The sequence below is a fragment of the Pseudorca crassidens genome, chromosome Y, assembly GCF_039906515.1.
Source record: "Pseudorca crassidens isolate mPseCra1 chromosome Y, mPseCra1.hap1, whole genome shotgun sequence".
Taxonomy (NCBI): Eukaryota; Metazoa; Chordata; class Mammalia; order Artiodactyla; family Delphinidae; genus Pseudorca; species Pseudorca crassidens.
The window spans coordinates 16,978,167-16,990,584 of NC_090318.1; the positions used below are offsets into that span (position 1 = coordinate 16,978,167).

The 12,418-nt window shown below is 41.5% G+C and overlaps 1 long non-coding RNA gene across 1 annotated transcript; it reads right to left on the reverse strand.

The window, feature by feature from the left end:
• Window positions 1-239: 239 nt before the first annotated feature.
• On the reverse strand, window positions 240-11,981 carry LOC137217826 (uncharacterized). Its single transcript, XR_010940280.1, has 5 exons — window positions 11,855-11,981; window positions 10,642-11,660; window positions 10,302-10,441; window positions 7,683-7,764; window positions 240-897 (listed from the first exon to the last, which is right to left on the reverse strand). It is a non-coding gene; the product is annotated as an uncharacterized lncRNA (long non-coding RNA).
• Between the last annotated feature and the right edge of the window lie 437 nt (window positions 11,982-12,418).

Genomic DNA, 12,418 nt, shown 5'->3' on the forward strand with positions numbered 1-12,418 from the left:
ATAGATCATATTCTGAGCCATGCCCTTTGAGCTGTTTTGCAGATACTGAAACCCCCACCAGGTGGGAGAAGTTAACTTCATGCTGCCCACAAGCACATAGACTGCAGACTGGTTGGAACCAGAAGGTTGATGACGCTGACTCACAATGACCTCACCACCAACCAATCAGAAGAATGTCCACGAGCTGATCATGCAACCCACAACCCACCCCCTTCACCCTGTCTTTAAAAACCTTTCCCTGAAAGCCTGCAGGGAGTTCAGGCCTTTTGAGCACTAGCTGCCTGGACTCCTTGCTTGGCACCTGCAATAAAGGCTACACTTACCTTCACCACAACCGGGTGTAAGTAGATTGGCTTTACTGCACACAGGCGAGCAGACCGAAGTGTGGCTTGGGAACACTACTGGCGCTAAGAGTATGTGTGTAGAAGGGAGAGAAATCACTTTTATTTCAGAAACGAAATGGATTTATTTATGTGATGTGTTTAAGACTCTTTAGGAATGAGATTTTGCAGATCTCATTTTTTTAAGTTACTGTTTAAGTAAGCAGCCCATATCTTACTTTACCTGGATAAATTTCATAGAGAAGTAAACACTGGCTGAATGTTACACTTTAATTGCTAGGAGACCAGTCATCTTGTGGTGTCACAGCTACTCAGGTTGAGAACCACTGTGATGGTCTAGACGGTTTATCTGTGTAGGTCTGCCAAAGCAGCATGTGAACTCGCAGGGTTGAAAAACAAGGTGAGAAAAGTAGCTGAAGAAAATTTTATTTGAGATGGCACATATTTCTTCTGAAATTCAAGATGTGTCTCCTAGAGATGTGCCAACTGCTCCAGAAACCTCCATTAGATCTCCCATTGTGGGGTCACACATTCACCGGGGACTCAGTCTTGAGATCTATGATTGAAGAAAATGAATTTCAGGCTCTGTCCGAAGAATCCTTGATTAAAAGACCATGTTACATGTTTTGTGTCTCCAAACCAGAGGAAGATAATGATTTTCTTTCTCTGACCTTTCCCAGAAAACTTTGGATGTATAGGAGTTTTGTAACAAAGAGCAGGTAGTTAGAATGTCAAAAGATTACAGTTAATTAAAGAAAACCAGACATCTCTCGTGAATGAATTTAGCACTTTTCTACGTATGGGAAGATACAACAGCCTAGGTTCACTGAAAGCATTCGTTTGATATGCACCTTAGCTATCTAGGGTCAGAATCATGTTCTTTCCCATCCTGAGTCCCCTCTGGGTGCACCACTGGGGGCGGCTGTAGTGGCTGAGGGCTTGATGGTGGGCTTCCTGTTTTTATCTTGAGTTCCTTCTGGGTTCACCTTCAGGGACAGCTGCAGTGGCTGATGGCTTGAGGGCCACAAAATCCTTTGTTTACTGATCTGGCTGGCAACACTCTTACTTCACAGTGTGCTCTTCTCTCTATTCCCTCAGGAAAACAGACTGTATGTAGAGACCATTCTTAATCCTGATCACAATACCACCATGGGCGTCTACCTCAGCAAGACCTAAAGTGGTCCTGCTAGCAGTCTGCATGTATAAAGTTTGGCCTGCAAACTTCTTTAGTTTTGCTAAATAAACTAGAGCACCCAACACCCTTTGAACTGCTGTACATCCTCTGACCTCAAAGTCCTTCCTCATACACCAAACACAACGAGAATGAAAGGGACAGCACATCTACAGAGAATGAGTACACAGGGACTCATCAGTTAAAATATCCTCCAGCTTCCAATTTCTGGTTATGGTGGGCAAGGGTTTTTTGGATCAAACTTCCTGCTTTTGAAAAAAACTACAAGCAATGTATGAAAACATTTCTTATGAGGGAGGTCCCTGGTGGTCTAGTGCTTAAGAACCAACACTTTCACACTTTCTGGACCTATAGGCACAGGTTTAATCCCTGGTGGAAGAACTAAGATCCCGCCAAGCAGTGTGGCCAAAAAGAAAATAAAAAACAAAAAAACCTTACCAATCCTCCTAAAAGGACCTAAGGGGTGAGAAGACAGAAAGGAAATTCCAGACTCAAAACCAGGAGCAAAAAGAACTCAGAGCAAGGTAATTAACTTTTCCTTCTTTCATAAAGGCTATCAGCTTTCTTTTTTTTCTTTTTCTTTCTTTTTTTGCGGCACGCGGGCCTCTCACTGCTGTGGCCCCTCCCGCTGCGGAGCACAGGCTCCGGATGCACAGGCCCAGTGTCCATGGCCCACAGGCCTAGCTGCTCCGTGGCATGCGGGGCCCTCTCGGACCGGGGCATGAACCCGCATCCTCTGCATCGGCAGGCAGACTCTCAACCACTGCGCCACCAGGGAAGCCCTATCAGCTTTCTTTTTGATGACCTCTTAAGGAAACAGGAATAGAAATCAAAGCCCAAAGTTAAGTCTCAGGGTAAAGTTCAGTCTAATAGGAGACCCTGCCCACAACTAGCTGGGCCCCAAAGGGCCATAGCCTCACAAACAGCTGAGCTGAAAACAATCCCATCTTCCTTAGAACTTAAAAACAAATGAATTTCACACTGCCTGGTCAGCACAGGGAATCTCAAGCCTTGATCAAGGGGATTTCAGGCTGACAGACACCCCAGAGACCAGAGAGATCAGAATGCACATTATCTAAGAAGGAAGCCATTGTCCTAGGCCTCTTAATATTCTTACTAATTATATTTTGCATACACTGTCCAGCACAGATGGAACTAAGACAGCATGATAAAGAACCAGCACCCGCAGAAGTCAGGCTCAAACAGACTTCAGAATTTGGAACTTCACTGAAAGTATCTACAAGGATAAAAGACAATCTTGGCAAAGCGACCAAGCAGATTTGAAAAACAATCAAGAAGAACTTTTAGGAATGAAAAATGCAGTAGCTGAAATTAAAAACCAAATAGAATGGGTTTAAAGAATGTATTTACATTCAGTTGAAGAGCAAATTAGAAAAATGGTGGATGATGAGAAAAAGTTGCTCTAAACTCACCACGGAAAGACAAAAAGGTGAAAAACAGAAGTATGGATGAACCTGACTAATGTGGAAAGACCTAACACAGGCTAAATCCAAGTCCCAGAAAAGAGAGGAGAGAGGAAGGAAAACCTAATTTTCCAGAACATGGCCAGAAACCATTCAAGCTCCAAGAAGTTAAAGAGGAGAGGGGTGTGGTATTCTCAAGACCTATTTTCCCAGAAGAGGAGAAACAATTTTGAACTTTGGTGGTTTCAATATGTATGCTACAATTTCTACAGTTACCTTTTAAATAGCAGTATCAGAAATGGCTAACATTTAAAATCATTGAGGAAACATAACTACCGTATGACCCAGCAATCCCACTACTGGGCATATACCCTGAGAAAACCATAATTCAAAAAGACTCATGTACCAAAATGTTCATTGCAGCTCTATTTAAAATAGCCAGGACATGGAAACAAGCTAAGTGTCCATCATCAGATGAATGCATAAAGAAGATGTGGCACATATATACAATGGAATATTACTCAGCCATAAAAAGAAACGAAATTGAGCTATCAGTAATGAGGTGGATAGACCTAGAGTCTGTCATACAGAGTGAAGTAAGTCAGAAAGAGAAAGACAAATACCGTATGCTAACACATATATATGGAATTTAAGAAAAGAAAGTGTCGTGAACAACCTAGGGGTACGACAGGAATAAAGACACAGACCTATTCGAGAACGGACTTGAGGATATGGGGAGGGGGAAGTGTAAGCTGTGACAAAGTGAGAGAGTGGCATGGACATATATACACTACCAAACGTAAGGTAGATAGCTAGTGGGAAGCAGCCGCATAGCACGGGGAGATCAGCTCGGTGCTTTGTGACCGCCTGGAGGGGTGGGATAGGGAGGGTGTGAGGGAGGGAGACGCAAGAGGAAAGAGATATGGGAACATATGTATATGTATAACTGATTCACTTTGTTATAAAGCAGAAACTAACACACCACTGTAAAGCAATTATACTCCAATAAAGATGTAAAAAAGAAAAAAGTTTTGGTTATAGACAGTGCTGATGGTTACACAACACTGTGACTGTATTTAATGCCACTGAACTGTATATTTATAAATGGTTAAAATAAATATGCTTTATGTGTATTTTACCACAATACCAAAAGAGGAATATGAAAAAATTTTTAAAAAGTTGGAACATTACAAAATAATCAATCCAGGAAAGCTATGAAAGGGAAAGGGAGTGGGGGAAATAGCTGTACACAGAAGAGGCAGGACAAGCAGAAAGCACCATAAAAAGTGATACATATATGTGTGTGTGTGTGTGTATATATATATATATATATATACACACACATATAAATATATATCTCAAACCTTAAATGGGCCACACAAAAAGCCAGCATCAAAAAATAAAATACAGGTCAGGTTTATCAGGTTTACCTACGATCTACAGATATCAAATATCTGGAAAGAAACTGATATGCTGCATGAATGCTAAACAAAAGGATGCTATAAGAGGTGAACTACCAGGGAGATACTGTATTTTAAATTTGTGTGTTCTAACAAGCTTCAAGTAGATACTGCAAAAACTGACAAATATAAAAGGACATATAAAGAATATCACACCCAACATTCCTGAACACTATATTTAATTAAGCACCAAGACTGTCTCCACCATGCCAACCTTCTAGTGGGTCAAGCATGAGCTTTGAACTTGTTTCTACTATCATGAAAGAAATTACTAGAAATACAGTTTGGTTGAAAGAATGGCAGATCAGGATCAAGAACCCACTTCCTTAGATGAAACCTATTTTAAAATTTTATTTTATTATTAAAATTAAATAAATTTAATTTATTAAATTAATAATAAATTTAATTGGATCTTTGTTGCTGCGCACAGGCTTTCTCTAGTTGTGGCGAGCGGGGGCTACTCTTCATTGTGGTGCACGGGCTTCTCGTTGCAGTGGCTTCTCTTGTTGCGGAGCATGGGCTCTAGGCCCGCAGGCTTCAGTAGTTGCAGCACACCAGCTCAGAAGTTATGACACATTGGCCCTAGAGCACACAGGCTTCAGTAGTTGTGGCGCATGGGCTTAGTTACTCCAGGGCATGTGGCATCTTCCCAGCCCAGGGATCAAACCCGTGTACCCTGCATCGGCAGGCAGATTTTTAACCACTGTGCCATCAGAGAAGTCCTGAAACTTTTTTGATTATACTTTTCCATACTGTTTTCTTCACTTCTGATCCAATCAAATTGGTCTTACATATTCAAAGGATGTGGATGAACAGGGGAAAAAAAGCGGAACACAACCTCATACTGCAAACAGAAGCAAACAAGCCTATCCAACAGCACGCTGTTAACCAAGCATAGAGAAAATGCTGAGTAGTAAAGAGACTTCTAGTCTTTGCCTTCCTCAGCCCCAAGAGGTGACCTCTTAGCTCTTAGAACATCCAGCCTGGTAACAGTGTTTCTGGTGACCTGGGGGCTTCCGGCTACACTTGACAGTCTAACAGTGTGATATATGGTAGGGACTTGGGGCCATTGGGTATTAGCTCTACCACTGAAGGGACCAGAGGCTAGGATCAGCCACAGGGGTGGTCAGCCACATGGCTGAGCCCCAATAAAAACTCTGGACACTAAGGCTTGGGTGGGTCTGTCTGGTTGACCAAACTTCATGTCTGCTGTCACACGTCACAGCCAGGAATACTTAGCAATATCCATGACTTCACTGGGAGAAGACAATTGGAAGGTTTGTGTGTGTAGCTTTCCTAGACCCTGCCCTACTGCACCTCTTCCCTTGGCTGACTTTAATCGGTATCCTTTCCCTATAATAAATTGTAACCGTGAGCGTAACAGCCTTCAGTGGGTATTGCAAGTTGTTCTAAAGTGTTATTAAATCCGGGTGTGGTTTGGGGAACCCTCCCACCCACAAACTTGCAAGTGGTATCAGATATCAGGGTGTGGTATTGAGGATGACAATCTAACACTGCCACTGCTCGTAATCTACCAATACCACGTTAGTAATACCAGGAATATAATTCCAGGGTCAAAAAGAACTACAAAAACACCTTTGTCTCCACTCAGTGGATTTCTTGTCCCTAGGAAAACTGGCTTTGCAATTTTCATGTTATTTTATGTGTACTGTTTATAAAACTAAGTAACTTAATTAATACCAAGAGTTTCATCACAAGAGAAAGAGATACAGATATATGTAAAACAAAGTTAAGTTGGGGGGAAAATCTGTAAAGTTAAATTTTAACTGGAAATTTAATTTAATAAATAACGTTTACTTTAATTGGAAATAGGACATACAATTCAACTTCAAAAATTATTTTCAAAGGATTGCAAAAGTTGAGAAAATAAGAATAACGAGTCCCCATGTACGCACCCCCAGCTTCAACATTTTCTAACCCACGGCCAGCCTTGATTCATCTTTACCTAAGCAGTCCTGCACTGGGTCATTCTGAAACAAATGCCCAGCCACAGATCATTTGAACCTGAAATATTCTGGTACTCCTCTCTAAAAGGCAAGCAACTGCATCGGACTGCTAGGTTTCTTAGTCTCTTCCGATTTATGCTCTCCTCTCTCTTTTCAACCACGTTTGAGTCTGTTCTCCTTTTTGACAAGAATTCCTCACGAAAGGTATCGTGCACTGCCACTGGGAGGCACATCATGTCTGGTTATCTGTTTTGTTGTCATGTTGAAATCAAGCAACAGGTTTAGGTGTCATAAGCGTGACCCCCAACACTAATATCCACTCGCAATGTTTTCACTTAAGGAAAAGAACTTTGACACCAATGAAGTATTCTGGTCTACAATTTCCAGGTGAGTAGTAAATAATCAGGAGTGCAGGTAGCACAGGTGCAAAGTCCTTATGGTGAAATAATACTTGAACAATCCCAGACTGTGGAGTACTGAATTAGACAGGAAGCCTGTACTCTTTAAAATTCAAAACAGGGAGGCAAACTCAGGTTAAAAGAGTCCCAAAGAGACACTACAGAAAACTGTGTGTGAGAACATTGGCTGGTCCTTGGATCCACGTGGGGAAGGGAACACAGGCACAGGAAAAGAAAGAAAGAATATAAAAGCAATAGAACAAGATGTTAACAATCATTTGCAGGTAGGCAGAAAATAAGCTGCCATCGGTTATTTGTCCTTGTCCTATTTTTTCAGTCTTTCTATATTTTGTGGTATTTTTGTTAAAACCAGTTGGGGAAAATATTGTACTTCATTAGCACATCAGATACCAGCTAACACTGGATGTGAACCTCTGTCAGAGGAATCTGAGGAGTGGAGAGGGGAAACAACTCTGCAGAGAAACATTTCATCAACACTAGGTTAAGGTTATTCGGACACCTTTAGCCCTTTACCTCAAGGAACTCACCTAAAGTCATCAGAGTCGAAACACAAAGTTTCCCTCTCGTGGCCAACTGTAGTTTATATAGCTAACCAGCAGAGACTGGGCTGATGGATGCAGCCCAAAGGGAAGTCTCACAACTGTTTAGCGTCAAGTTCAAGAGACCGTCTGGCAACTTCTCGTCCTAAATGTGTGGACTGGGATGAGAATGGGACTCAAGGAGAACATCTCTGCCAGAAGCAACCGTCACTTATCTCTCTGACTTCCACATTGCAGTTCTATCTAATCAAGGTAGGGTACAAGTAAAATAGAAGGAGCAACAGGAAAAAGGAAGAAAGAGAGAGAAGGTTGGGAGGGAAGAAAGGAAACAAATACTTACCTGTGTCCAATTTGATAAAAGTTGGGTATCTTGCCAGTCCCTAAATCAATCAGTACTGTGTCGTTCACCTTGATGAGACAACCTGGGTATTGAACGGTACAAGCATATGAGTTACCAAGTGCAGGATTCCCTTTGTACCCACAGTTAACTTCCTCACTTCGCGTACTATCTCACACAGCAAAGAAAACCGATATAAAGTGTAAAAGCAAAGCCAACTGAAACCACCACCTAATTATTATCCCATCTGCATGATCAGATCCCCCAGATGGCTGTCCTCTTGCTCTCTGTACATCCCCTGCTGGACCAGTGCCTGCTTCGCCTACACCCTACTCACATGATTGACTTTGTCCTACATACCTGCCCCTGCCCCAGCTAGTGATTGCTGTAGCTTTAGATCAGAACACCTTTACCAGGATAGCTTAACAAAGGGGCAGTGAGGGTGTGCCCCTCTACTAGTTTCCCTGGTAACTAATGAGCCAACCTGGTGTCAATTCCACCTATAACTGGTAACCTTCCCCCTACCCCAGGAGTCCTGCCTGCTGTGAGCTGCACATAATGGGGTGTTGCTCCAGGACCTTGCTTAGATGTGTAAGCCCCGCCCCCAGCCATTAAACCACTGATGTCTACCTTGCTGACCCCAGGCTCTTTCTTTGGTCTTAAAGCTGGGCAAGTGCAGGGTTTGCAGGCCTAGGGCTTGCAGGCCTCTGGCCTGCAGCCCAAGAGTGAGACAAAGGAAATCTCACAGGGATGAAAGATTCAGGATATATAAAATTTAAAAAATAATAAAGTAAGATAAAATAAAGTAAGGTCAATAGAACTCTATGATAGTTTGATTTAAAATAAGAAATATGTTACTTTGGTCTTCATCCAAGGTTCTTCCTAACACAGAAATCAGTGAAAAGGTGAAATCAATGTCGTTTTTTATTCCTAACAAGCTTTTCAACCATGAGTTTAATTTAATGAGGAGCCTTTTGGAAAACCCTGGATTACTATAGGATGGCAGCTGAAATATTTACAGACAAAATGATATTGTGTGTGGGATTTGCTTCGAAATATGAGAAGTGAATGGAAGTGTAAGAGAAACAAATTTGGCCATGACTGATCCATGTTGAAATTTGGTCAGAGGACCATAGGGATTTATTTTACTATTTTTATACATTTATAGTTCTCCAAAACTTAAAAGGAATTTTAAAATATATTTCCATTCTGTTTTAAGAACTCTAATTTTAAGAAATACTTTCAAACAATACAAATCGGAGGAAATGATGACATAAGCAAAGAGAGGAATATTGATTATTACTTATTCCCACAACAGAAGAATATTTATTTAAGGAGTTTTCAACCAAAGTTTGACAACTCAGTGATCATAGGAAGAAAAAATTAGTTTACTTGTAGCTCTGTTTTAAAAGAAGCTGGTGGCAGCATTTTGACAGTTTCTTGAAAAGGGATATCAACATTTGCAATCTACCTCTGACTACTCTGAGTAAGACTGCCAATAAAATAGGGCAGTTTTCTTAATGACAAAGGAAACATATAAACATATTATGTCATACAGTTTATGATGCTCCCACGACGTCAGGAATTTATTCTAGGGCCTACAATAGTGCCAGGTAAGTAGCAGGTGTTCAGTAAATATGTTTTATTAATAAAGGAATGAATACATGAAAAAACATACGAATGACTGAGTTCTAAATTTTAATTGAGGAAGATATAGTATTTTATATCACTTCATCATGGGGACACAAAACTTAAGGATATACAAAGATAAACATAAGGCAACAGGACTTAACTTTTCGTTCATGTGGGATATGCTCCTGACAGTCTTAATTGATCAGAAGTTGCAAAATCAAGCCCACCATCTGCTCCACCACAGCCTCTAACACAGACCATTTGTCTTTTCCAGCATGAACAATGAACACTCAAAAAGGGGTCCTCCACAGGCAGCACAGAACTTTTCTTCATTGGTCTCGATTTTACTTCCTTACTATGATCTTATAAAAGCAATCACATGCAAGGCAGAGCATGGAGAAGTAAAACAGAGAAGTGGCAAATGTAAGAGGCCACTGCACGGCCATAGAAGCTGCATTTGGCTAAGATGGGATTTAAAACAACAAAAATCCCCCAGCTCTCTATCAGGGAAACACTTCCAAATGGAAATCTGTTTGAGCTGGGGATAGAGGGTGGAGAGGGGTATGTTATTCAGTGTTATTCAAAAGCACCTGTCTGGGGCATTTCTATGCTGGCACAGCTGCTAAGAAGAAGCACAGAGAAAATGCATTCTGCAAGCCTCCCCACATGAATGGAGACTGTACCTCAGATATAAATAACTTGCCATTTGCATCCTCTAGAGTCCCGTGGTAGACAGTTCTTTGTTTGATTTTAAAGTTTCAAATAGCTCAGGGAAGTTAGAGAGGGCCTAACTGTCCTCACTTGCGTACCCATGCTGTCTGCTTGGCTGCTAATTCTACTAAGGAATGTTTTGTGAGTCTCTACTTCCACTGCCAGTACATACACTAAGAAATTGACGAGGGAAAAAAAAATCAAAACAAAGATTAGAAACACATAGCAACAGATGACAACTGTGAATAGCATAAAGTTTTCAGTCTTAGTACTACTTACAAACTCTATTGTCCATATTTTCAACGGAAAAGAGGGAGAAGAAAGCTACAGGAAGAGTTGTATGTTCTTTCTGTCTTTCTTTCTTTCACATTTTGTGACTGATCTTGTTTACTCATCCAAAGCTTCATGAAGAAGAGTGCCTTTTAAATATAGTAAGTATATATTAGGCAAAATATTTATATCACTTGGCAATTCAAAGAATAGTTGTACCCTTTTATTGAATAAAAATATTTTTCCTCATGAGCTAGTTCTAAGATTTCTTAAGAAATGTTGGCAAGACTCCAGCATGGGGCGGGGGGCCTTCTGAGCGAAAGCACATGCTCTCCTGTGAGTGACTCGCCTGGTAGCTGTAGTTCCCACGGAAGCTGGCTTCCTCAAGAAAGCGCCTTCAAAGGTTATCGTGTCCATGTCGTGACTGCTCTATCCATCAGCGGATCCAGTGACTCAGTGAAAACACACCTTCCTTCTTCTGTTTTCACTTTCCTGCAGGGCAGAGCAGCAGAGCAGAAGCTCCACCACTGCCCTCCTTGTCGGTCAGGATCAGATGGGGCGGACTGGAAAGGCAGGCGGGGCTGCCGAGGCCGGGTGAGGGTGGGCTGTGTGCCTGCCGGGGGCTCCGTGACCAGCCTCAGACCCGGGGTGGGCACGGAAGGGTGCACGGAAACCAGGGGCTATGGGTGCCCAGCCCGCGCGGGAGACCAAGCTCCGCAAAGCGCACCCCGCACTGACTTAGGACTGAGCCCCTAAGGTGGCATCTTAACAGAACATAAAGGGTGCGAAAGTGTACACTATACATGATAAATGCACACAGGAGAAACGGGACGAGTGACGAGTTCAGCACATAGTGTTTGCATTTCCGATGTCAGAACACAAAACCGGCCCCAAAGATCCATTCTACCACATGGCAAATACTGAAGAACCAAGTTTCAGTCTTAAAATACATCTTAAAGTCAGTATTCTCCTTCAAGGAGGAAGAAAAGAACCATGAATAAATGACAATAGAGTGAATTTGCCTGAGTTTCTGTCTTCCACCCTTCAAGTCAAAGAAAACAGCATGGAAACTGTCGAATCTTCACACAACAGCTACTCTTTTATAAAATAACCTGTTTGAGATGTTAATTTAACAACAAGGAAAAGCCAAGCCCTGCTCCTGTCACTATCAAAAAATACATATTTATAGACTTTCGAAAAAAAAATTGTATATTAATAACTTTGCACACATATTTGAAAGACAATTTTAGCTAGACAATTTTAGAACTTCGCAGAAATAAAATAGGCAGATAAATACTCCAGCAAACAGCATCAACCGGCAGCAGGGGTATGTTAGCCCGTGGTCTCGTGAAAAATGTTATCTTCTCCCTGGGTGGGCATGGAAAAAATTATGTTAGAAGGTGATATGCAGACACGGAAAGCTGGCAGGAAGCTCTCATATCAATGATGGCTTTCCTTGTTCAAAGAACAATCAGAATTTGAATTTCCATAATATATGTTCGTATACAAATTTTCAAAATTTTAATAGAAGTTATGATACTCCTAGGAGGGCAGGGACTTACCTCCAGTGGCTGGAAGAGTGCCTGCTACATAGTAAGTGTTCATTCTTGTTCTATCAACAAATGAATACATTTTAAAAATATATCAATAGATGAATTCTAAATCAAAACTGAAGGAAGTGGTTATAATATCTTGTGTTATTTTATGATAAGGACATAAAAATTACAGGTATAGAAAAAAACAAAGCTAAAAGTCAGGCACAAAGTAGTATGGATAGAACTGTGTGGGGAGAGGAGCTGCAGGCCTCGCAAACGTGGCCACCCGGGCCCCAGCCCCTGTTGCTCCCTCCTGTGAGTAAAGGATTCCCTGCCCAAGTATCCACTGACAGACGAATGGATAAAGCACCCGTGGCACATATATACAGTGGAATATTCCTCAGCCATAAAAAGAAACGAATTGAGTTACTTGTAGTGAGGTGGATGGACCTAGAGTCTGTCATACAAAGTAAAGTAAGTCAGAAAGAGAGAAACAAATACCCGTATGCTAACACATATATATGGAATCTAAAAAAAAAGGCTCTGAAGAACCTAGGGGCAGGACAGGAATAAAGACGCAGACGTAGAGGA